The 23,441-nt window shown below is 43.9% G+C and overlaps 1 long non-coding RNA gene across 1 annotated transcript; it reads left to right on the forward strand.

The window, feature by feature from the left end:
• Positions 1-313: 313 nt before the first annotated feature.
• LOC309538956 lies at positions 314-18,457 on the forward strand. Its single transcript, XR_014222546.1, has 3 exons — positions 314-609; positions 3,866-3,987; positions 17,985-18,457. It is a non-coding gene; the product is annotated as an uncharacterized lncRNA (long non-coding RNA).
• Positions 18,458-23,441: the final 4,984 nt, after the last annotated feature.

Consider the following 23,441-nt stretch of genomic DNA (forward strand, 5'->3'; position numbering starts at 1 on the left):
TAAAGCAATTTTTTAATCTAGCTAACACGTCTAGTTTCCCCTCTTGTGTATGTGCATGCATAAATACATGCTAAATTATGTACAAATGATTTTATAAATAAATACAAATGAATACCCTTGAGACTGCTTTATTCACCTGCACACATGGATGCCAGCTCACAAAAGCTTATGACATAATGTATGAGTCTTTAGCATGTCACAAAACTCTTTTCTGAGACTTCTAGTCTCTCCCTTGGCATTGGTTGAGAGGACTGGTATCCAGGCAAGTTATCCAAAGAACCATGTGGCTAGTCCAACATGCCCAATTGTCATATGTGGTGGTCTTGTAGTAAGGTTAAAGCTTACTGGGAAATGATATATAATGAAAAGAAAAGGATGTTTAAAATAACCTTTATTAAAAAACAAAAAACATAAACTTTTCTTTTTGGAATTATAGGGACAGAACTACCTAAAATGTGAAGAAACTTATTTATGTATGTGATTACAACAGCAAGAATGTTACCGGCCCCAAAATGGAAAGAAGCAGAAGTCCAGCAAAGGAAGAATGGATACAAAAGCTTATGGAATATGCAGAAATGGTGAAACTTACCGGAAGAGTAAAAAATCAAGGTAACTTTTTAAAAAAAGAATGGAAATGGTTTATTGAATATTTACAAACAAACTGTAAACAGATAAGAACATTGGCAGGATTATTGTAATAACCCGCAGTTTTATAAGAGTATATATTTAAAGTAGATGAATAAATGTGTAATTTAAGTTAATTTGGAATATGCAAATATAAAAAATAATTTTAAGGAACTGCAGAAAGAGGGGGGAAGGAAGTGGAGTTTTGTAATGTTAAAATCCTTGTAAAATTATTGAAATGTATAAAATTGAAAATCATAAATAAAAAAATCAAAAATCCAGCATGCCCAGTGGGACACTGAATTTGTGTATCTCAGAGAGGAGCTAGTCCTAATCCTGCAATACTGTAATACTGAGACATTTGATAATGAGAGAGATTTCAAATGCAGTTTGTGGAACAGTATGGTGGTCTGCCAAATGAAGGGCAAAAGTCAACAATCCTACATGGAATGGCCATGGCTCTTTGTGGGCAGGGCTGGATTTAGGTTTGACGAGGCCCTAAGCTACTGAAGCTAATGGGGCCCTTTATACGTCCAGCTGTCCTTTGTCAACAACAAATTGTTGCTGTTTATTGTGTTGAATATACGCTATATGGTAATTTATGGACCTAATAGGTATGTAGGTTTGTTTTATATATATAAAGGTAAAGGTAAAGGGACCCCTGACCATTAGGTCCAGTCGTGACCGACTCTGGGGTTGCGCCGTTCATCTCGCTTTATTGGCCGAGGGAGCCAGCATACCACTTCTGGGTCATGTGGCCAGCATGATTAAGCCGCTTCTCCTGAACCAGAGCAGTGCACGGAAATGCCGTTTACCTTCCAGCTAGAGCGGTACCTATTTATCTACTGCTAGGTTGGCAAGAGCAGGGACCGGACAATGGGAGCTCACCCCATTGCAGGGATTCGAACCGCGACCTTCTGATCGGCATGTCCTAGGCTCTGTGGTTTAACCCACAGCACCACCCGTGTCCCATATATCCCTGAGCTCTGGCCTTGCTAGCTAGGGGTGTTGGGAGTTGTAGTTCAGCAACATCTGGGGACCCACAGGTTGAGAAAGGCTGGGTTAGAGTGCTGAGCTAGGACCTGGGAGATCAGGGTTCAAGTCCCCCCACCATGCTCACAGGGTGAAGTCGGACTAGTCACTGACTCCCAGCTTAACCTACCTACCTTACTGCATAAAATGGGGTTGTGGGGGAAAGAACCATATATGCCATTTTGAGTTCATTGGAAGAATGGTAGGGTGCTGAGCTGGCCCATTGATGAGGTGGGGTGAAGGATCTGCCTCAGGCAATGGAAGCACAATAGGTTCCACCTGCCCCATCACTGCTGCTGCTGCTGAAGAATTGAGCAAGATTGGCTGATGAAGCATTGAACGAAACAGATTGGTTATCCAGAAACCCTGTTGCGTGGACAGGCGGAGTCCCCCAATCCCTGGGCAGCCCCCGTGTGGAATAACAACTCAAGACAACGTGCTATGGGATTAAAATTGGCCACAACTTTATTATGTTTCAGATGTGGGTAGACCTTGACTCAGGCATTGGGCGTTTATCCCTCCTAGTTCCCCGCCAGGGATCTGGGGAACATCAGAGTTATCCAGAGTGTGGGGAAGGATGGGCTGTCTCTGGAGAACATATGTTCAAGCAGATAGAGCCCGCCGCCATTACGCCGCCATCGCAGGGGAGAGCAATGACAACCTCTAGGCGTACTGCCAAAGAACCCCTCAAAAGAACCCCTTTAACGAGGAACCTATCACCGCCGCAAAGAGAAGGGGGGCGTGGGTCACCTCTACACGCCCAACCCCATTTAGGGAAGATAGACTAAAGGATTCTGCCCAAAGCCTGATACCGCCAAAGTTGTGATGTTTTGCTACAGGAAAGGCAAACCTGCCAATGCAGGAAAATTCCTTTCCAGCCCTTCAACAGTGACCCTGACATAGCAGCGCCTGAGTACCTGTGGAGAAAAGGTAAGTCTTAACTGAGGGTGGGAGAAGCTCTGGAGCCAACTGATGATTCCCAGGTACGATCCCCTCCCTATTGTGTAGGCAGGGTGGTCCCTCCCCCTACCTGGCCTGATCACCTTGGCAACGCCTCCCCAGGCGGGATTGGGCAACTGGCTGAGGTAGGCAGAGACCTCCAGGCATCCCACCTGGGGAAGGCAAAGCCGAGCCTGTGCTAATGGTGCCGCATAGGGTCCAGGGGGCTGCGCGGGACCACACAAAGGGCGCCCCCATTTAATATGGGGAGCGGTCATTCCGGCGATATCTGGTGACAGGTTATGTATATATCAAACTTCTACCGCAGCCAGTGAAGAAAATTTAGAGACTTTGCTTGCAATTTCTGATCATTTGTATTAGTCTATAAATAGTGTTTAGTGACATTGTTATTGGCCATTGTGTTGTGTTATTTTGTTCAGCTGCTGCAATCATAGCAAGAAGGGGGCATTCTGGTGCATGGGGGGAATGCCTTGCAGAGTTGGGGGGGATTTTGGAGGTAGCAGAAGAAGCGGGGAACATCCCTGATTTGTCCCCAGTGGCAAAATGAGATGGGCTGCCCCTGGTGGGGTACAAATCTAATAATAAACATAAATAAATAAGTTGGCTGTTAGATCAGATAAAAGACCCATCTTCTCCAGCATTCTGCTTCTACCAGATGCCAGCCAGATCCTCTGGGAAGCTTACAATCAATGCATGAAGGCTTGATTCCAGCATCTGGTATTTGATGCCTATAAACATAGACACTCCCTTTAGCTACAGTATTGTGGCTTATTATAACCACTGATAGAGCTATGCTCCATAGATGTTTCTAAATAATAATAATAATAATAATAATAATAATAATAATAATAATAATAATAATTGTTATTAAATTTATTGCTATTTAGTAGTGACACAAGACTTAATATTTTTTTCAGTTTACATCTCACTCTTCCTATGAAAGGAGCCCAGGGCACTCCATTGCAATTTGATTTTCTTTCAAATAGTCATCTGTTTTATACACCTCCATTACCACATCTTGTTTTGGCCCTAATCTTTGTAAAAGCTGTTGATGCTAGCAGTTATCTCCAGCACTTTTTGTGGCTTGGTACCAACCAGCGTACTTGCTATGAAATTCCATTCATCCCTGAAATAGCTGCTTTAAAATTCTCTTCCTTTTACATTAGAGCTCTTTGCCCTGTTACTCTGTTTTGTAACTGCTCTGTGTTGTCGCTTTTACATTTCCATGATCATTTTTCTCTTTCCATAGCCTTTCCCTATGTGCTCTATTGAGAAAAACAGAGTCTTTTTAAGCTATGCAATCTTTCAGTCTTCAGCATGATCTTGAAATGAGGACACAAGTAGCGTATGTCTGTTGGTTCTCCTTCAAAGGTAAGAACAATAATTGAAAAGCTTACTCTGAATCTAAACAAGGTTTGTCATTCCTTTACTTATTTGATTGTTATGCATCTATGTACAGTGGTGCCTCGCAAGACGAAATTAATTCATTCCGCAAGTTTTTTCTTCTTGCGAGTTTTTCGTCTTGCGAAGCACAGTTTCCCATAGGAATGCATTGAAAATCAATCAATGCATTCCTATGGAAACCGCCTTCAGACCAGGTCCGGGGACAATCTGTCCCCCGACCTCTTCTGAAGGCTGGGGGGTGGGGACAAGGGCTTTTCTTCCCACCGCCAGCCTTCAGAAGGCTGTTCTGAAGGCTGGCGGTGGGAAGAAAAGCCCTTCTCCCCACCTCCCACCCCGCAAGCTCCGGGGACAGGAGGGCTTTGCTGCTGACCGCCAGCATTTTAAAAGTCCCCGCTGTCCCGGGGCGATTTTAAAATGCTGGCGGGCGGCAGCGAAGCCTCCGCTGTCCCGGGGCGATTTTAAAATGCTAGCGGGCGGCAGCGAAGCCTCCGCTGTCCCGGGGCGATTTTAAAATGCTGGCGGGCGGCAGCAAAGTCTCCGCTGCCCCGGGGGCTTTTAAAATGCTCAGGGTCGGCAGCGACCTGGGAAGGCAGGTGGGGGGGAGCAAAGACCTTTGCCCGCCGCCGGCCTTCAGAAGAGGTCCAGGACCTCTTCTGAAGGCCGGTGGTGGGCGAAAGTCTTTGCTCCCGACCGCCAGCATTTTAAAAGAGGTCCCCGGAGATTTCCCTATGGGCTTTCTTCTTGCGAAGCAAGCCCATAGGGAAATTTGTCTTGCGGAACGACTCAAAAACGGAAAACTCTTTCGTCTTGCGAGTTTTTCGTTTTGCGAGGCGTTCGTCTTGCGAGGCACCACTGTACTCTATAACAAAGGCAAATACTGCAAATACTGAAATACAGTGATACCTCGGGTTACAGATGCTTCAGGTTACATACGCTTCAGGTTACAGACTCCACTAACCCAGAAATACTATCTCGGGTTAAGAACTTTACTTCAGGATGAGAACAGAAATCGTGCTCCAGCGGCGCAGCAGCAGCGGGAGGCCCCATTAGCTAAAGTGGTGCTTCAGGTTAAGAACGGACCTCCGGAACGAATTAAGTACTTAACCCGAGGTACCACTGTAAAGGCAGGGAAGACGTGAAATATGTGAAATAGTAATTATGAAAAAATAGATACCAGCACTATGCAAGTTCTCCAAGATGTGCTTTAGGGCCCAGAAATGTTACCAAAATGATTTGGGCTCATATTGAGTACTCCCCTCCTTTTTTAAAAAAAGCAAAGGCACTGTATGTGATTGAGCTGATAGATCATGGGTCAGCAAATTTTTTCAGCAGCGGGTCAGTCCACTGTCCCTCAGACCTTGTGGGGGACTGGACTATATATATTTTTTGTGGGGGGGGGAATGAAGGAATTCCTATGCCCCACAAATAACCCAGAAATGCATTTTAAATAAAAGGACACATTCTACTCATGTAAAAACACACTTATTCCTGGACTGTCCGTGGGCCGGATTGAGAAGGTGATTGGGCCGGATCCAGCCCATGTGATAGATCATGTCATACGAAATTGTGTCCTTCTTTCATCAGAATTGGACCCTAAGCTCATCACACAGCACATCTCTGGCTTAGTGAAAGGCTGGGAAACTACAGAAGAGAAATGCCATGAAATTAACTTGGGTCCTCTCACATACAAAGGCATGTGCTCTGTTATTAAGCTAATAATAATAATAATAATAATAATAATAATAATAATAATAATAATAATAATAATTTATTTATACCCCGCCCATCTGGCTGGGCTTCCCCAGTCACTCTGGGCAGCTTCCAACAAAATATTAAAATACAGTAATGCATCAAACATTAAAAGCTTCCCTAAACAGGGCTGCCTTCAGATGTCTTCTAAAAGTCTGGTAGTTGTTGTTCTCTTTGACATCTGGTGGGAGGGCGTTCCACAGGGAGGGCGCCACTACCGAGAAGGCCCTCTGCCTGGTTCCCTGTAACTTGGCTTCTCGCAGTGAGGGAACCGCCAGAAGGCTTTCGGCGCTGGACCTCAGTGTCCGGGTAGAACGCTGGGGGTGGAGACACTCCTTCGGATATACTGGACTGAGGCCGTTTAGGGCTTTAAAGGTCAGCACCAACACTTTGAATTGTGCTCGTAAACAAGCTAAGGCTCTTTCCTGACTCAGAGGGCATAAGGCAATTTTTCCCAACCTGGTAGTCTCCACATGCTTTCTACTTACAATGCCCAGAAACCCCAGACACCATGTCCCCTTGTCAGGGGTTAATGAGAGTTGCGGCCCCAAACAGCTGAAAGGCACTAGGCTGCAAAATGCTGACACTCCATTTAAGGAACTCTTTAACAACTTGCCATAAAATGAGATTCTTTAATACAGAGCCAGTCCAATGTCTCCTATAACTCCCATAATGTGGGCAGCAATTCTTCTGGTTCTGCTAAGGAACCATTCCTTGGTATTATCTATTGGAATTACAGCATTGTGACATCAAAGACTGGCTCCACAGTGATATGCCTTAACTGGGTGGCAGACGCATAGTCCTCTGAGAGGAATCCCTTAAGTTTTACCAATAATTGCTATTATTTCATATATCCCTTCCAATATCTCACTACCTCCATTGCCACTAATGCAAACCAGGAACACAAATGTTAGTTTGAAAATAATTTCCCAGGGCAAAACTACTATGTGTCCCTCTGTAAATAAAGAATTATCCCCTTTCATCCAGGATATGGACTATCCAAAGAAGCTGTGTGTTTGTTGTGTGGAACTGCAAAATAACATACCTTTAATTGTGTTTGGACCATACGTCTTAGCAATTATAGCCAGCTGTTCCCTCAATTTACTCACCAAATAATAAGTCCCCCAAGATTTTACCAGAAACTGTTTGCATAACTTGGAAAACAGAGCTCAGCTGTTGCATAAATGGCAGGTCACACTCCCCCCCCCAAACTGTATAATTAAATTATTCTTCATGCCTTCACAGGGATGCAGTTATTGATTATTTAGAGCTCAATCTTCCTTCTCCCTGTGAAACTGAGGACCAGTTTATACATTCAACAGAATGAAGTGATGAAATTTCTCCTGGATCACATACCACAATAGACTGAAAGCAAGGGATCACATGTCTCAATGCTCTTCCTAAACACTACCCTGCTCATATGGAACTGGAATGTCAGGGAGAAGGGTTGGCCTAGTCTTCTCCCTCGCATGCTATGTGCAGGTAGCCCTTTAGTTGGGGGAGCATTCAGACTCTGAAGAGGTACAGGTCAGGCAGTGCCAGCCACTGAGGTGGTTCCCTAAGGAAAATACAAGCCAACACTGCGTAGAAGCAGAGAGAGGCTGCCGTGGTTTGGGTGGAGGTGCAAGTGTTTAGCTGCATACCTCCATATGGACATCCCACCATAACCACCAACATTTCTCCGATGAAAATACAGATGTCCCCTCCAGCATTTCTCCAATGAAAATAGGGACATCCTACCTGTACGCCAGCTCCCTCAGCCAGTAAAGCAAGATGAGCGCCGCAACCCCAGAGTCGTCTGCGACTGGACCTAATGGTCAGGGGTCCCTTTACCCTTAACCTTTTACCATACCCTCCAACATTTCTCCGATGAAAATAGGGATGTCCTACCATACTCTCCAATGTTTCTCTGATGAAAATAGAGATGTCCCCTCCATCATTTCTCTGATGAAAATAGGGATGCCCTACCATACCCTCTGTAATGGCTTGGGTCTCTCCCACAGACGCGAGACAACTCTGAGATTATCTGAGATTTATTGCTCAAACATGCAAATCATTTCAGAGCTCACTCACTCAGCATCTTCCCCGTCTGCTGTTGCCAAGTCTGAGCTCCGCCTCTTCCTCCTCCAGCAATAAAGCCCTCACTTTTGCTTTCTTTCACTTCCCCACCTCTCACAAACTCTTTCAAGCCTATGCGTTTTTGGAGAGGCTATTTCCGGTGTCCCTGAGTCTGAGCCTGAGCTTGAACTGACAGTTTGTGTTTTGCCCCTTGGACTCCCCCCTTCCTGCTCTTTGTTCTCAGAGATCAGGTTTCTACTGCAGCTTGGCTGCTCCTCCCCCATTCCGCATTCCAGCCTAATCTCTTCTCCTTGCCTCTCAGCGTTTCTCAGCCTCTGTCAGCTGCGTCTTGTCTCTGACACCCTCCAAAATTTCTCTGCATAAAATAGGGAAATCCTACCATACCCTCCATCATATCTCTGATGAAAATAGGGGCATCCTAAGGAAAAGTGAGACATTCCAGGATCACATCAGAAACCAGGTGTTAGGAATGAGCCAGCTCCCAGTGAAGGTTTTCAGCCAACTGCAGGAAGCAGCCAGGAACAGAGAGGCTTAGTCGTTAGGCAGGGGGGAGCTGACAGCTGCAGATTTCGGCTCTTTCTGACCTTGATGGGCAGGATGATAAGGCAGTAGCTGAGAGCAGGCTAGAACACAGCCAAAGCTCACAGGATGCTCAAACAGGAGCAAAAAAGCACACAGAAGTATGTCAGAATAGGAAGGGGCTGGAGCTAATCCAATAAGTCTGAAGAGTAGGAGAATGGGAAGGCTGCTAGATAGGAAGCAAAACAAGAGACGCAAGGGATGACAGTTCAATATATTCTGTAGAAGAATATCTTGAAGAAGTCTTCAGAAGGGGCATCCTGAGTAATGATGCCAGAGGCTTTGTCAGAGCCATCCAGAGCTATCTGTTCCTTTTCCCAATAAATCCTCCTTTTTAATTACCTACGCTTACTGTGTTATCAAGCTGGGAACCTTGACTCCTGACAAACGGCTTCTGTAAATTTGGGACTGTCCCTGGAAAATAGCGATACTTGGAGGGTCTGCGCTGAATGGGTATTGACTTGGTGACATCAACAAGCTGCACTGCAAAAAGCCCTCATCCTGCAATTCTGCACTTGCATGGCATTGGGAGCAGTGGCGGAGGAACCCTCTCCGGCACCCGGGGCAGGATGCCAAGGAGCAGGGCGAACAACCTAGCGGCGCACACGCAACATCCGTATGGACTGTACACGCGTGGTGGCCCATACAGTCTCCGTGCGAGGGGCAGCCTGTACGGACGCCCATATGGATAGCGCATGCAAGCGGCAGCCTGTACAGACTGCGCTCGCACGGCAGACCATATGAACTGTGCATGCATGGCAGCCCGTACAGTCACTGTACAAGAAGCAGCCCGTACAGACACTGTGTGAGAGGTAGCCGTACGGACACCCATACGGATGGCACGTGAGAGCGGCAGCGCGTACAGACGCCACGCAAGCGTCACCCATACTAACTGTGCATGTGGCCTTGGCTGCTCTACAGCTGGGGGGCAGCGGGCCATCTTGTCACCCCGTCAAGTGGTGCCCGGGGCAGACCACCCCCTCTGCCCCCCCTTCGTATGCCCCTGGTTGGGACTTGCACCCCAACCACTACTGTAGCCTCCCAATGTAGCAAGGAAACAGCAAGCTGATCTTCCCTCTTCCCTGCATCCCCAGCCTCTGGGCACTCCATCCTATTCCATAGTGGACAGTGTGTTCACTTCACAAACTGCTCTGTCTGCAGAGTGCTTTCTTTATTACTTGATTCTGCTGATAGTATAAACTGACCCTGAGTAAATTTATTGCAGGCAAATGTCTGGTTCTTTGGTTTCAGGGAGACTTCTAATAAAATAACATCTTATACTGAATTGCACAAAGACTGGCAAAGCCCTCTGGTTTCTCTCTTTAGATATTTTCATGCCTAATAATAATTTCATTGGTTTGCTTCATATGGTTAGGGCTCAGATAATGCAGAGAAAATAATTCACAAGAGACCGAAATGATGGATTAGCAAGGGATGTGAGCCACCACTGATAAAGACAAGAAATATTGGCAAAGAAATACAAAATCCATCATACTAATTCAGTTGAATTAAATGTATCTACACTCTTCAGCCCTCGCCAAAATAAAGGAATGTAGTTTTTTAACAGTGGGGAAAAAACCCTGCTGCTCTTTGTTCGCATTAAAACTGAGAATTTTGATGAAAATTAAAGCCGTACACTAATTAATGGTGAAGAGCATGATGTAGCCAAATTGAAGCCCTTTTAAATCCCACAGAGATTCAACAGGAGAGTTAAACAGCAATAGGACAAAATCAATGGGATGGAAATGTTTTACTGTTAAGTACCTTCCCCCGACACTTGTTTCTGTTGAGTCTACAACAGGAATAACTCAATGGACTGGCATCCATGTCAATCTCTTCCAGGAGAGATGGCTATAAAACTTCGGTGGTTAGGTGGGATGGTTTTTACATATGGGGCCAACCAAAAGTAAGGCAACACAATAGGTAACGGTAAACATGTTGCATTTCTCTGAACAACACAAATGAATGCAAGATCCAGTGTTTTAATACAGCAAAAGTGGAGGAGAGGGAGATTTTGCACTCAGGCCCTACTTGCAGAGGCACCTTGTCGGCCACTGCAAGAAAAGGATGTCGGGATTCAAGCCTTATCAGAGGAACTGGCCACTCTCCAGGCACCCGGCTTGAACTCCTTGTTGACCTCCCTGTCTGCGTTCCCGGCAAGATACAGGCTAGGTCACTATCGGCGATCCTCCTCATGCGCGAGGAGAACACACCACTCTTCCCTGCCTCCCCCAGGGAGGGGAAAGAGACAGACAGAAATGTATTTACATAGCTTTATTTCTGTCTTTCCAGCAGTACAGAGAAACACATCTGCTCTCTCCAGACACCAACAGCAGAGGAAAAAAACTCCACCCCTGTACTTCCAGTACAGGTCAGATGACACTCTGAGCTAACATCCGGTGCTCAGTACAGTGAAAAGACTGCCCCTTTGTTTCCCCGGTACAGTCCCAAACATTCACATCCTGTTTTGCTTTCCAGCCACCTGCAGCTCGCTCCCGCATTGCAGCTTTTCCGTAACAAAGGATGCTGGATGAATTAGGCCATTCGCTGGCTTGATCCAGCAGGACTATACCCTCCAATATCTGGGTAATCCAAATCAGCAAGATCCATTTTTGATCCCAAGCTCCCACCAGAGCCAGCAGACTCACACCAGAGTGTCGAACCAAAAAACGGGACATTCTGGGATCCAATCAGAAGCTGAGATGCCTTCTGTAATTTCAGTATGTCCCACTTAAATCAGGATGGTTGAGTAGTATGCAGGACTCTTATGTGATATTATCTTTTTTATTATACTAATTTAACACTTGGAGTAGGACTACTGCTGGACTGTGTATGTTTTCTCACTGGCTTTGCTACACATGCCAATACTGCTACTCCTCTGGAACTAAGCTATTAATGAATAGTGCGGTGTTATTCTCCCTTAACACACAACCCTTTACTGTTTGTTGCACTTATTTGTGTTTTTTACCAAAAGCAAGAAGAGAGGGACAAACTGTTTCTTGAAAAATATGCTTTTGAATTAGGAGTTCCCTATCTCATGAAGCTATCGTGCCCACTCAGTTCATTGATTTATCTACCTCAGTATTTTCTATATTGAATAAGGTAAAAGGTAAAGGACCCCTGGACGGTTAAGTCCAGTCAAAGGTGACTATGGGGTTGCGGTGCTCATCTCGCTTTCAGACCAAGGGAGCCGGTGTTTGTCCACAGACAGCTTTCCAGGTCATGTGGCCAGCATAACTACACCGCTTCTGGTGCAACGGAAGACCATGACGGAAACCAGAGCGCACGGAAATGTCATTTACCTTCCCGCTGCAGTGATACCTATTCATCTACTTGCACTGGCATGCTTTCAAACTGCTAGGTTGGCAGGAGCTGGGACAGAGCAACAGGAGCTCACCCTGTCACGGGGATTCGAACCACTGACCTTCTGATCGGCAAGCCCAAGAGGTTCAGTGGTTTAGACCACAGTACCACTCGCTGTTCCCTCGGGTTTCAAACAGAAGCCTCTCCCTGCCAGGTGTTACTTATCAGGGATTTGCAAAAAGTACAGCATCTGTGTCAACAGTTCTACTCTGTAGTGCAGCAAGGCAAGGCCCAACCAAGGGGTAAGACAAGGCAAAGCAAAAAAAAAAAAAAAAAGATTCAGGCTGTGCTCTTGGGAACAAAAAGAGCTCTGAAGCTGCTCTAGCAAGGAACAAGCTGGACTGAACCCTAATACAGTAGCAACTAATTAATGATGACAACAGCAACATTTTTGTTGTAGGTTTGTCTTTCTTAAAAAGAACTAACAAAAAACATACTGCAACTCTGTGCATGTTTACTCAAAGGACGCCATGAGGACTTCAATGGAACTTCCTTCTGAGCAGTGCTTTTATTAAAAGTTAAAAAAAGATGTTTAGGGGTACTCTCATTTTCCTACTCCCTCAATAAGGCCAAACTTAGATTCACAAAATGTTTAGGGGTATGCGTACCTCTGCGTCCCCCTAGAAAAAAAAGCGCACTGCTTCTAAGTAAAGTGTGCATCGAATGGCAGCCCAAATCAAAATCAAGTTATCTGATTTTGGAACAGTAGTCCCAGTCAGGGAACAATTATGTGCTAGTTTCTGACGATGTTTCCATTACTGTCTGCTAAATATTGTCAGGGGACCACCGTGATGAAAAATAGGCCTGATTTAATACACTGCATATACTAAAATGAATAATTGAGTATACATATTAGGTACTTAACTGCTTGGTACTTTGCTTGATTAAGGACACATCTGTACCGGGAGCTACCCATGTTTTCTTGCAGTGCTTTTGTGGTGAACAATGGCTGAGATCCAAAGCACCACTTTAAGGCATGGCGGGGGCTCACCAGTGCCTGGTGGGATTTGAGCGGCCTTCTCTCTCTGGGAGCAACACACCATGCCATAAAATACTTTGGTGGAAAAAAACTACGTTCCAACAGCGGTTTTCAAGGTAGTGTGATGATTTGCTGGGGGGAGAGGTTAAGGGGGGTTAAGCAGACCCCTTAAGTGTCCGGTTTTAATCGGAACAGCAGGAATTGACAGAAGCCACCCCAATCCCAAATGCCAGGTCTAGGGGGGGGGGGCGTGTTGTCGCAGTAAGCATCATTACACAATAGGTGAAACATGCATGAACAGTTTTTAAAAATTTCCTTCTCTTTATGCTCCCATCGCCCCCTTATTTTTATTCAATGGCCCCCATTGCACCTGAGGCCCCACCCCCAGATTGTTCCACCACCCCCAAGGGGGCGGTATTTCCCACTTTGGAAAAAATTGTTTTTACAGTATTCTTTTCGAGATGCAGAGATTCGAACTGTATGCAGTATTCCAAGTGTAAGGTAAAAGATAAAGGACCCCTGGACGGTTAAGTCCAGTCAAAGGTGACAATGGGGTTGCGGCGCTCATCTCACTTTCAGGCTGAGGGAGCTGGCGTTTGTCCACATACAGCTTTCCGGGTTATGTGGCCAGCATGACGAAATCGCTTCTGGCACAACGGGACACCGTGATGGAAACCAGAGCACGCGGAAATGCCGTTTACCTTCCCACCACAGTGGTACCTATTTATCTACATGCACTGGCATGCTTTCGAACTTCTAGGTTGGACACACCCACCACGGCTAGCAGGCCATTGGTATAGCTCCTCCCCACTGGGAGTTGGATACTGATTTGGGAGATTCAGGGCAGACAGATAAGAAGTTCTTCACTCAGCAGATAGTTAAACAATGGAACTCACTGCCCCAGTATGTAGTGATGGACACCTACACTGGTGGCATATCACAGAGGATAAGGCTATCAGTGGTTAGCAGTCATGAGGACTAGTATGTATTGCCTCCATTATCAAAGACTGCATGTCGCTGAATATACCAGCTTCAGGAGATCATGTGTGAGTGATAGAGAACCATTGTGCTTCTGTCCTGCTTATGGACCTCTCGTTGGTCTGATCTGGAAGGGCTCTTATGTTCTGTATTAGGAATTCAGACTATGAACTCGTGTGTCTCCTGGCAGCACGGGATTCAAAGGTTGCAGCGTCTATGGAATCAGGACTGGATTGAAAATGTAATAAATGCATAGTAATACCTCAGACAGGAAGATTTGCAATGTCTACAGTATGTCAGATCTAATAATATAAAAACTTCTCCAAACTGCAAATGTGCAGCTGCAGCAGAACTTTCCCACAAATAGTTCTGCTTCCGCATTTCAAGATGTAAATGGAACAATCACCCCTATAAATGTATGCTATTAATTTGTAGCACATGAATTTCTGGCATACCTGTGGATAGGCGAGCTTCTTTGATCAGCAGACAGTGCAATCTGGAGTCCTTGTATCATTTTAAATTGAACACCAGCTAAATGCTGGCTGTTAAATGTAACATAGGAACAAACTATAATTCTAAATTAATCCTAGTTGTAGGCTGGCCCTGAAGTTAGTATTTGGCTGAAGAGTTTCTTCTGCCTTTAATGAGTTCAAAAGAAGTACCTTCAGAGCTTGTACTTGACTGTAAAGTAAAAAAGCATTATAATATTATGTCTGAAGCATGGAGCCCCATTACAGCGAGGGGCTTTTGTGAAGCTTCATGTCAGGTCTATAACATTTAAATCATCCCAAATTCCAGGCCCCTGTTGGGATTTACAAAACATATATTTTGGTATTCCACAAAACACAGGCACACTTGTCAGATATACCTCTAGAGGAAAGAAAAGCCAGATGGTGAAAGAGAATGCAGGCATATTCCATAGGGGAACACAGAAGTCCTCCAATATACATGGCAATCTAATGTGAAAGGAAATTAATTCACAGCTCCAAAAAGGAGGATGCTCTGAGAGGGAAAAGCCATTCCCCACTCATTTTGTAACTAGATTCCACTTGTGCATGCACTGGGTAGCAGTAAAGATCTGTCCCAAGGCATAATGCAGATCACTGAACACAATTGATATTGTGCTATTGCTGTGTGCATTTGACTTACAGGGAGAACTTGAATATGCAGTTGTTGTTTAGTCGTTTAGTCGTGTCCGACTCTTTGTGACCCCATGGACCAGAGCATGCCAGGCACTCCTGTCTTCCACTGCCTCCCGCAGTTTGGTCAAACTCATGCTGGTAGCTTCGAGAACACTGTCCAACCATCTCGTCCTCTGTCATCCCCTTCTCCTTGTTCCCTCCATCTTTCCCAACATCAGGGTCTTTTCCAGGGAGTCTTCTCTTCTCATGAGGTGGCCAAAGTATTGGAGCCTCAGCTTCAGGATCTGTACTTCCAGTGAGCACTCAAGGCTGATTTCCTTCAGAATGGATAGGTTTGATCTTCTTGCAGTCCATGGGACTCTCAAGAGTCTCCTCCAGCACCATAATTCAAAAGCATCAATTCTATGGCGATCAGCCTTCTTTATGGTCCAGCTCTCACTTCCATACATCACTACTGGGAAAACCATAGCTTTAACAATACGGACCTTTATCCATAAAAAAAGTCTGTGAAAATACAGAGCTGGAAGGAGCTGTTCCGATGCAAAGCTCCACCAAGACTAGCTTCATTTGCAGGGCTATTTGCAATCTCTTTGCTCCTTACACAGAGGCCACCCACCTGTCAAATTTGGCCTATGAGAAGTGAAGGAGAAAAGTTCCCTAATCCTGCTCTTAATATTGCAGAGGAACAATGCCCCTCTCCTGTTGCTGTCACAGAGCTTCATTTACATCTTCCTAATCACTAACCATGATGTGATTTAAGGTCACATACAACAGTCTTTTTAACCAAAATGCTACTTATTCTTGGCCTTCGCCAACTCATCTACAGTTCCCTCTGGCAGCTTTTAGAGTTGTAGGCCACTTTGATACAAAATTCTGAGTGATATTCTGTAAGGCACCCCTTTCACTCAAATTCAAATACTATCTCACCTCAAATTTAACAAGGTGATTTAAAATTCAGGGTTGGATCCTAGTACTAGTAGACTCACTGCAGTTAATAAAAATGATTGCCTTGAGTTCAATAATATCTATTGGTCATTAGGACTGGATACAACCCTCAGTTCCATTTCTATGGTTTGGTATATTTCAGGGAGGGGGATCTCTGTGTGTTTTATGCTTCTGTTATCAATAGCTATTTCCAGCCTTTTCTCCTTTATTATCAGACAAAAACAACCGTCTGCTGGAACTGAATACCGTGTTTCTTGAGCCCACAGCTTTACAGATTTCTCATATTTTTGAACTTTTTCTAGTCTAGATTATTTTCACACAACAATAATTATTACCTTGACTGTAGTCCTTGGCACAATTAGATTGCTGAAACCTCTCAGCAGTCTAAACGCTTTGAATATTTTAGTCCAGGGAATATTGGTAATCATCAAATGTTATCTCAATAAAAGTGTTGATCTCTTAAAACTGAATCTTCAGACCACATATTCCAAATGGTCTCTTTGGCTTCAATATAATTAAATCAGAGACAATTATTTGAATGATGTTCAGTTACATAGACAGTAGGAATCCAGCAAGGCTACAATCTAACATAGGGTTGAGACCCCTAATTCCCCGATATGATTTTGTAAGGTTTAAGCATCTGTCCATAAACTTCTCAGACTGTACCACCCATCCCTAAGAAATGGGCTCCAGGTATGTATTTGTCCCCTTTTCCTCTGCTTTTCAAATCACATTTGCAGATTACTGTACACAACAGAGAGGGGGCAGAACAGTGCTTGCAAGCTCCCCGAACTCCTATCCATGAAGTTGTTATCTGCCCATGCACAATGGCTGTCTCAAACATACACACCTAAGTTTAACTGTGAAGTGAATGTGGCTTATGCTTTGGACGAATGCTGATTTAAGGGAAAACACATCCAACGGGAGTTTTTCCTCAAGAAATTACAAGATAGATATAGACTGTGGCTATCAGCATGTGTACACTGCTTCAGTGCCCGTGGGGAGAGCACACTGGAGTCAGAGGAAGTGGTGATGTGTGAGCCTCAGAGTGGATAATATAACATTTACCATAATGGCCATACTTACATTTATATTTTGGACTATTCGACATTGCCTTCTTGAGCCTCCTTATTTCAACTGTTAACAATGATCCATTGAGAAACTCCCCTGAATTCAGTAGGTCCTCATTTGCAAAAGAAAGCAATTTGCAATATGTTTGTTGCACTGTACTTTCCTGAGAGGGGGCATAATGCTTTGGAACAGACTTTGAATTGGCAACATAAAACTGATTCCATGCTTCCTAAACTGTCATGCTTCAACCACATTTGAATTTCACATATGGAGGGCCATCACTTTAAATCTGCTTGGGAAAATAAAAGTCGAAAGTCGAAAGCGCCCATCCATTTTTTGTGCACAGAAAAATAGAAGAGCCTGAATGGATGTGTAATAAAAGGAAAGATGTCTGCAAAGAATGAACGCTGTGTACTAATTCAGAATTCTCAGCCTACTTTAATGTCATTTCAATTCAATTGTCCTCTCCAGAGAAATGAATTTCATGAGATAATTGTTTCATTCTACAAGAGCCTCCTGTCAAGGGACATCTACAGTTAGCTATTCACATAAATAAATATGTATCACCACAACACATACCAAAATCATAAAAAGTACAAAACCAATAAAACAGTTCAAGCTTAAACTTTCCTTGAACTTCAGTGATATACAAGGTGTGATTGCCCAAGGCCCCCATCCCTTCTCCTGCCCAGCCAAAAGGCACACAAGATGCCTTTAGCTAGTAAATAATAAACAGCACAAATTGAGTGTGTTGTGGCAATGATTGCCACAGCAAGTGCATTTAGAATAAAAGCCCATAAGCTTAGTGACCTGAAAACCTCCATTTGGTGACATCGTTTGTCACATTGTGATGAATAAAATAAATGTCACTAAAATAACCTTCCTGTTGCTTCTCTCTGGACTCTTACGTTTGCATTTCTTTGTAAGCCTGTTGCATAACAACAACAATTCTGTCTCACTGCACACTACATAACCACAAATCCCTGAAATATATGGTAACCTGAAATATCTTATGCAAAATATATGACAAGGGCACAAGAAACTCTGACTCAGAAATCCTCCATTGTCTCTTCCTCTAGGTTTATCTTCCAGATGAAAGGAACTGAGATAGTCACTGTGGACTCTGGATACATCTTAGATGTGGCCAACAACAGATGCAGAAGAAGGAATTTGCTGTGTTTCAAAGTCCCTGTAAAAGCAAGATTAAATTCCCACTGTCTGTCCTATGAAATATAAATGTTGGTTTCAGGCTTCCCCATCGACTGCAGGCCCTTGGTGGCCCTAAGAAGTGGGCGAATGTGAAACAAAACTTGAATTACCTCAAGAACGAATTCATTATGAAAGACGTATTTGTCAATGGCATTTGTAAGATCTCTGGCACATGACCAGATGGTCTTCATTCTCAGTACACCACTATGAGGTGAGTACCGAGGAAAACACCTTCACAGGCTGAAACTTGTATTTGTAGCAGCTGAGCTTACCAGCCACCATTCAACTAATAACAAGAGCAAACTTGCTCGTGGAATTCAATAAAACTGGAATTGGAGTTGAATATTGTGGCCCTAATATTTCCTAACATTCTGGCATCCTTTGAATCTTCCTATCGGCAAGCATTGTGGACTTTTGTGGTTGTTTGAGACGTTTCAGGCACTTCACACCAACCTGCCTGCAGCAGAGGTGGAGAAACCTCAGGTCTGGGGGCCAGGCTCCTCTGGCTAGTCCTCAGGACACCATACTGCCTCCCCAGCCACACCCCATCTCCCAAAGCTGCCCACCTCACCGGCCCTACCTTGCAACCTTCTTTAAGTATTTCTACCTGACCGGAATGTGTCCTTGAATGTATCTTACAATGGTTCTTGCTTTCCTGGAGGAGACGTCTGTAGGAAGTAATTTACAGTACAAAGGGAGAACTTAATATTTATCACTCTGTCTACTTTTTCACCTTTGGCCTCACCAGAAAAGCGTCAGCCCCACGGTCTACAGCAGGCTCTAGCTGAACACCCGGTTTATGCAGGGGCAGACTTTGGTAATTTTTTGTAATATGGCGCCCTATGTGAGGCCAAAATTTGACATGCCCCAGTGGATCTTCTCAATTATGGCTCTTCTCAATTTTGCACCCCCACGACTTGGTACCCTGCGAGGGAGGGGGGAGGCAGGACTGCCTGCACTGACCTAAATATATCACTGGTTTATGCCTGCAAAAGCATGCATGCTTCCCCAATGGCTCCTCATTGTACCACTCAACACCACTGGAAGATGGTTTAGCGCACTGCTCTGCTCCTATTAAGCGGAGCAGCTCTATGTAGTTGGGTTGGTGAGTTGTTGTTTTGCAATACTCAGCTTGTGGTTGGTAGGTCTAATCTGTTTTTATATGTCTCTTAAAGACGTTTTATCTGAATGCCATTGTATCCTTATATTAATTTATATTAAAATGGTGGGGGGAATGTAAGCTGCTTAAAGAAGAGGTAGTTTGTATAGTGCCTTCAGATGCCCTCAGTTGTCAGGGATGATGATAGTCAGCTAATATTGCTGGGCTACAGTTACTTTTTATATTATAATTCAGGGCTGCCATAAGTCTGTTTTTTCCTTGATGTTACTGGGATTCCAAAGGCAAAATTGATGTCCGGGGGGTGGGGGTGGATTTCGGAAAGGTGGCACTTTGTCCTGGATCTTAGGAGTCAATCGCAAAATCATGATTATTATTATTTTTTGCATTTTTGTAAAAAAAACCAAAAACACCTCATCAATTTCAGTGGTTTCCTGGTTTTTACTTTTTGAAATATGGCAACCCTATTTTTATATTAAGCAGTGTATATATATTTTTTTAATAAAATAAATAAATCAGGACTAGCAGCCATAAGCTCCACGAATTGGTTAGCAGCCAGCCCCGTGTGTTGCAGCAGCAGCAGCAAGTTCCATAAATTCATTATGCATTGCACATAGAAGTATTTCACTTTGTCTCTCCTTAATCTACTGTCAATCAGTTACAATGGATGAACCTGAGTTCTGGCATTATGAGAGAGAGGGAAAACACCTCTCTATCCACTTTCCCCAGACCTTTGCATAATTTTGCAAAACTCTTATCTTGCCTCTCCTTCAGTTACCTTTTCTCCAAGCTAAAAAGAAGTCTCATTTGTGGCTGCCTTTCCTCAGAAGGAAGGTGGTCTTCTTGAGATAGAGCAACCAGAATGTGACACAAAACTCCAAAAGCAGCCACACCATAAACTTGCATAACTTTATGGGGTGTGTAATTGTTTTGCCGTTTTGTTTACTTTTTATCTTTTTATTTTATTATGTGAACTGCCTTGAGATCTTATGATGAAGGGTGGTTTATAAATGTGTTGTTGTTGTTTAAAAAATAGATACTGGTCAGGTTAGCCAGATTGATTTGAATGCTGTCGGCGGATTTTTGTTGCTGTCTTGTTGGGCTGTGTATGTGATAAAGGGGAACCATATCAGGATGAAGACATCTTCTTCTATTTGTCCCCATGTCAGTTTCAGTTTTGTTATGTACTGAGTTGAATAGGAGCCAAAATGCAGCAATCTGATTGGTCCTAGAACAATAGGATTCCGAATGCAGCAGTCTGATTGGTCCTAGAACAATGCAGCAGTATGATTGGTCCGCAGGAGCCACCCAATCCAGCTCCAGGTGGAAGTGAATCCACAACCTGATTGGCCTACAGGAGAATCCCGGAATTAGCCAATCACATGCAGCCCATTGTGTAAATAATGTATATAAAGCAGATATTGTGGGGGAACTTCCATTCCTCCTCACCACTATGAGCTGAATAAAGAGCATGAAATCCACTCTAGACTCCGAGTATATTTCAAGTTTGTTGGTTAGTTTTTCTAATAAGGCTGTTTCCCATACCTTTAGATAACATTGGTCCATGCTTACTCCTGACAGGTCTCTCCAGTGCCTGGCTATGATGCTTCTGGCTGCTGAGAGTAGGTGGGTTATGAGCTCTTTGTGTTGTGAGTGGGCATTATTACGTGGATGATATTTAGTAGGGCCAGTTCTAGCCAACCCTAACCTCTCTCACCACCAAAGGAATACAAGCAAATAGTAAAGAGAAGCCACAGAAGTGACACTGACACAAAACTCCACACGTACACTAAGTAGAATAGAAGCACTGCCACTGGACCCCACCCCACTCACCATTCCCCCCTCCACCTCTTTCCCCCTTTTCTTCCCAATATAACCCTAACGACTCAACAAATGAAACTGATCGGTAGAAAATGTAACTTGAAAAAAGAGACATTTCACATACTTTTGTAAACAAAGAAATCTTTAATGAGAGAGAGAGAGAGAGAGAGAGAGAGAGAGAGAGAGAGAGAGAGAGACTGATGTTACAGTAAGTACAGAAATTTTTGAGTAACAGAAATCTCTACATTATCACTAAATGGACTAAATTGATCATGAGCTAGAACATGGGTCAGCAAGGTAAGGCAATTGCCTTCTGGATCCAGCCCACAGATGGTCCGGGAATCACCGCATGGATCAGCATGGGGATTCTGATCGTTCGGGTTGCGCCATGCCTTGTGCCGATCAAATCGGCCGCGTTGCCTGGGGGCTCGGCTTTGCTCAGCGCTTCCCAGTGGAGAGGTGACGGTGGTTTTCCTCGCTGCATCCCCTTTGCCGGGTTGCTGCGCTGTGGGAACCACAGCTTGAGGCTTCATTTGGCTGCTGGCTGGGGTTTCTGCCTTTAGCTTGGAGGGGCTCAGAAGTTGAACATACCTGTGCTTGGAAAATTCCTTATTTTGGCTGCTGGTACCTTATTTTCAAAGCTGTAAGTTGACAGCTATGCACTCATCATCCCTCGGCCACTGCCACCGCCAGACCCTGCCGCTCATAAGGCATAGGTAAGCAGCCACCGGGGCTCATCCAGTGCTGTGGAGAAGGGAAGGGAGAGTCAGGGGGATTTCCCCCAAAAAATATAGTCTGGCCCCCCACAGGGTCCGAGGGACAGTGGACCAGCACCCTGTGGGAAAAGTTTGCTGACCCCTGAGCTAGAATCACAGAGCTGGAAAAGTCCTCAAAAGTCACTTAGTACAATTCCATGCCAACACAGAAATCTGCTATGTCATAGAAGTGCCAGGCAACCTCTGCTTTGCCTGGTCACATGGCAACAGTCTATACTACTCTCTTAGCCTTTTGGTACCTTTTTCTGGTCTGGTTGTGGAGGTAGAGGGTAGCAAATCAAGTGGAACTAATATAAGATCAAGGTAATGACTGTTTTCTTGGAACATCTGTGTCTTTCTCAACACACAGCAACTCTTCGTTTCAAAGACTTCCTTCAGCAATTGCTCCACTTAGCCACTGATCTGAATCTGCCATCTGGAGTTTGCATGTGTTACTCTCAGTGATTTTCAGCACAATATTTTGAGACAGCTCACGATAAAACCGCTTCCTGACGTTCGTCGCCAAACAAACTTTTCCACGGGATGCTCTGCCTGGTGCAAACGTGAGATCCTATGGAAACAGCATGCCAACAGCCAACTCTTGAGCAAAAGCTGGAGTGCAACAGAAATGACAGCACCACAGTAGGCCTAAAAGTTTTGCCTAAAGGAAAATTCAAAGCTTCAGCACAAGGAACCATCTCTGGAGGGATTCAATGGGATTTAAAAGAATGTTCAAAAGAATGGTGAAATTTAATTGGGGAGGAAAAATGCACATCTCATTTTGTGTAAAGTTTGTTTAAAACACAGAGCACTCAAAGGATAAAATTTACAGCCTGTAATGCTTTGAAAGAGAATGTGATGAAAATGATGTATAGATGGTATATTACACCAGTGAAATTAGCTAAAATGTATAAGACAAATAATAAATGTTGGAAATGTAAAGAAAAAGAAGGAACATTTTATCACATCTGGTGGGAATGTAAGAAAGTAAAGAACTTCTGGGAAATGATATATAATGAGATGAAAAAAACAGAAGCCTTTTTACTTGGTATTATAGGCCAAGACCTTAATAGACAAGATGTCAAACTATTCTTATATGCAACAGTGGCAAGAGTATTGTTAGCCCAGAAATAGAAGCAAGAAGAAATTCTGATGAAAGAAGAATGGAAGATGAAATTAATGGACTATGCAGAATTGGACAAAATGACAGGAAAGATTCGAAACCTGCAGGACCAGAGATTTACAGAAGATTGGAAGAAGTATATGAATTATTTGAAGAGCAACTGTAATCAACAAATTATGCTAGTAGGACTACAAGAAGTTTTGTAAGGAGAAATATGCAAAGTGTTACAAAGTAGAAAAGGAGATATTGGTTATGAGTTTGAAATGTAATAGGGAAAAATAAGAAATGCATACTAAGAGATTAGCTTGGAAAATTTTCAGACAGGACTGATGGAAGTCAAAAAAAATGAATAAGATGTAAAAGTATGTTTAATTACTGTTGAAAATGGTATGTTAAAAAACTAATAAAAATTATGTATAAAAAATAAAACACAGAGCACTCCCTCCTCAAGCTGACTCTGCACATAGAGAAGGCTGGAGAGGTTTCAACCGTAGTGGTCGGTGGGGTGGGG

This window comes from Podarcis vaucheri (genome assembly GCF_965113315.1).
Source record: "Podarcis vaucheri genome assembly, chromosome: 8".
Taxonomy (NCBI): domain Eukaryota; kingdom Metazoa; phylum Chordata; class Lepidosauria; order Squamata; family Lacertidae; genus Podarcis; species Podarcis vaucheri.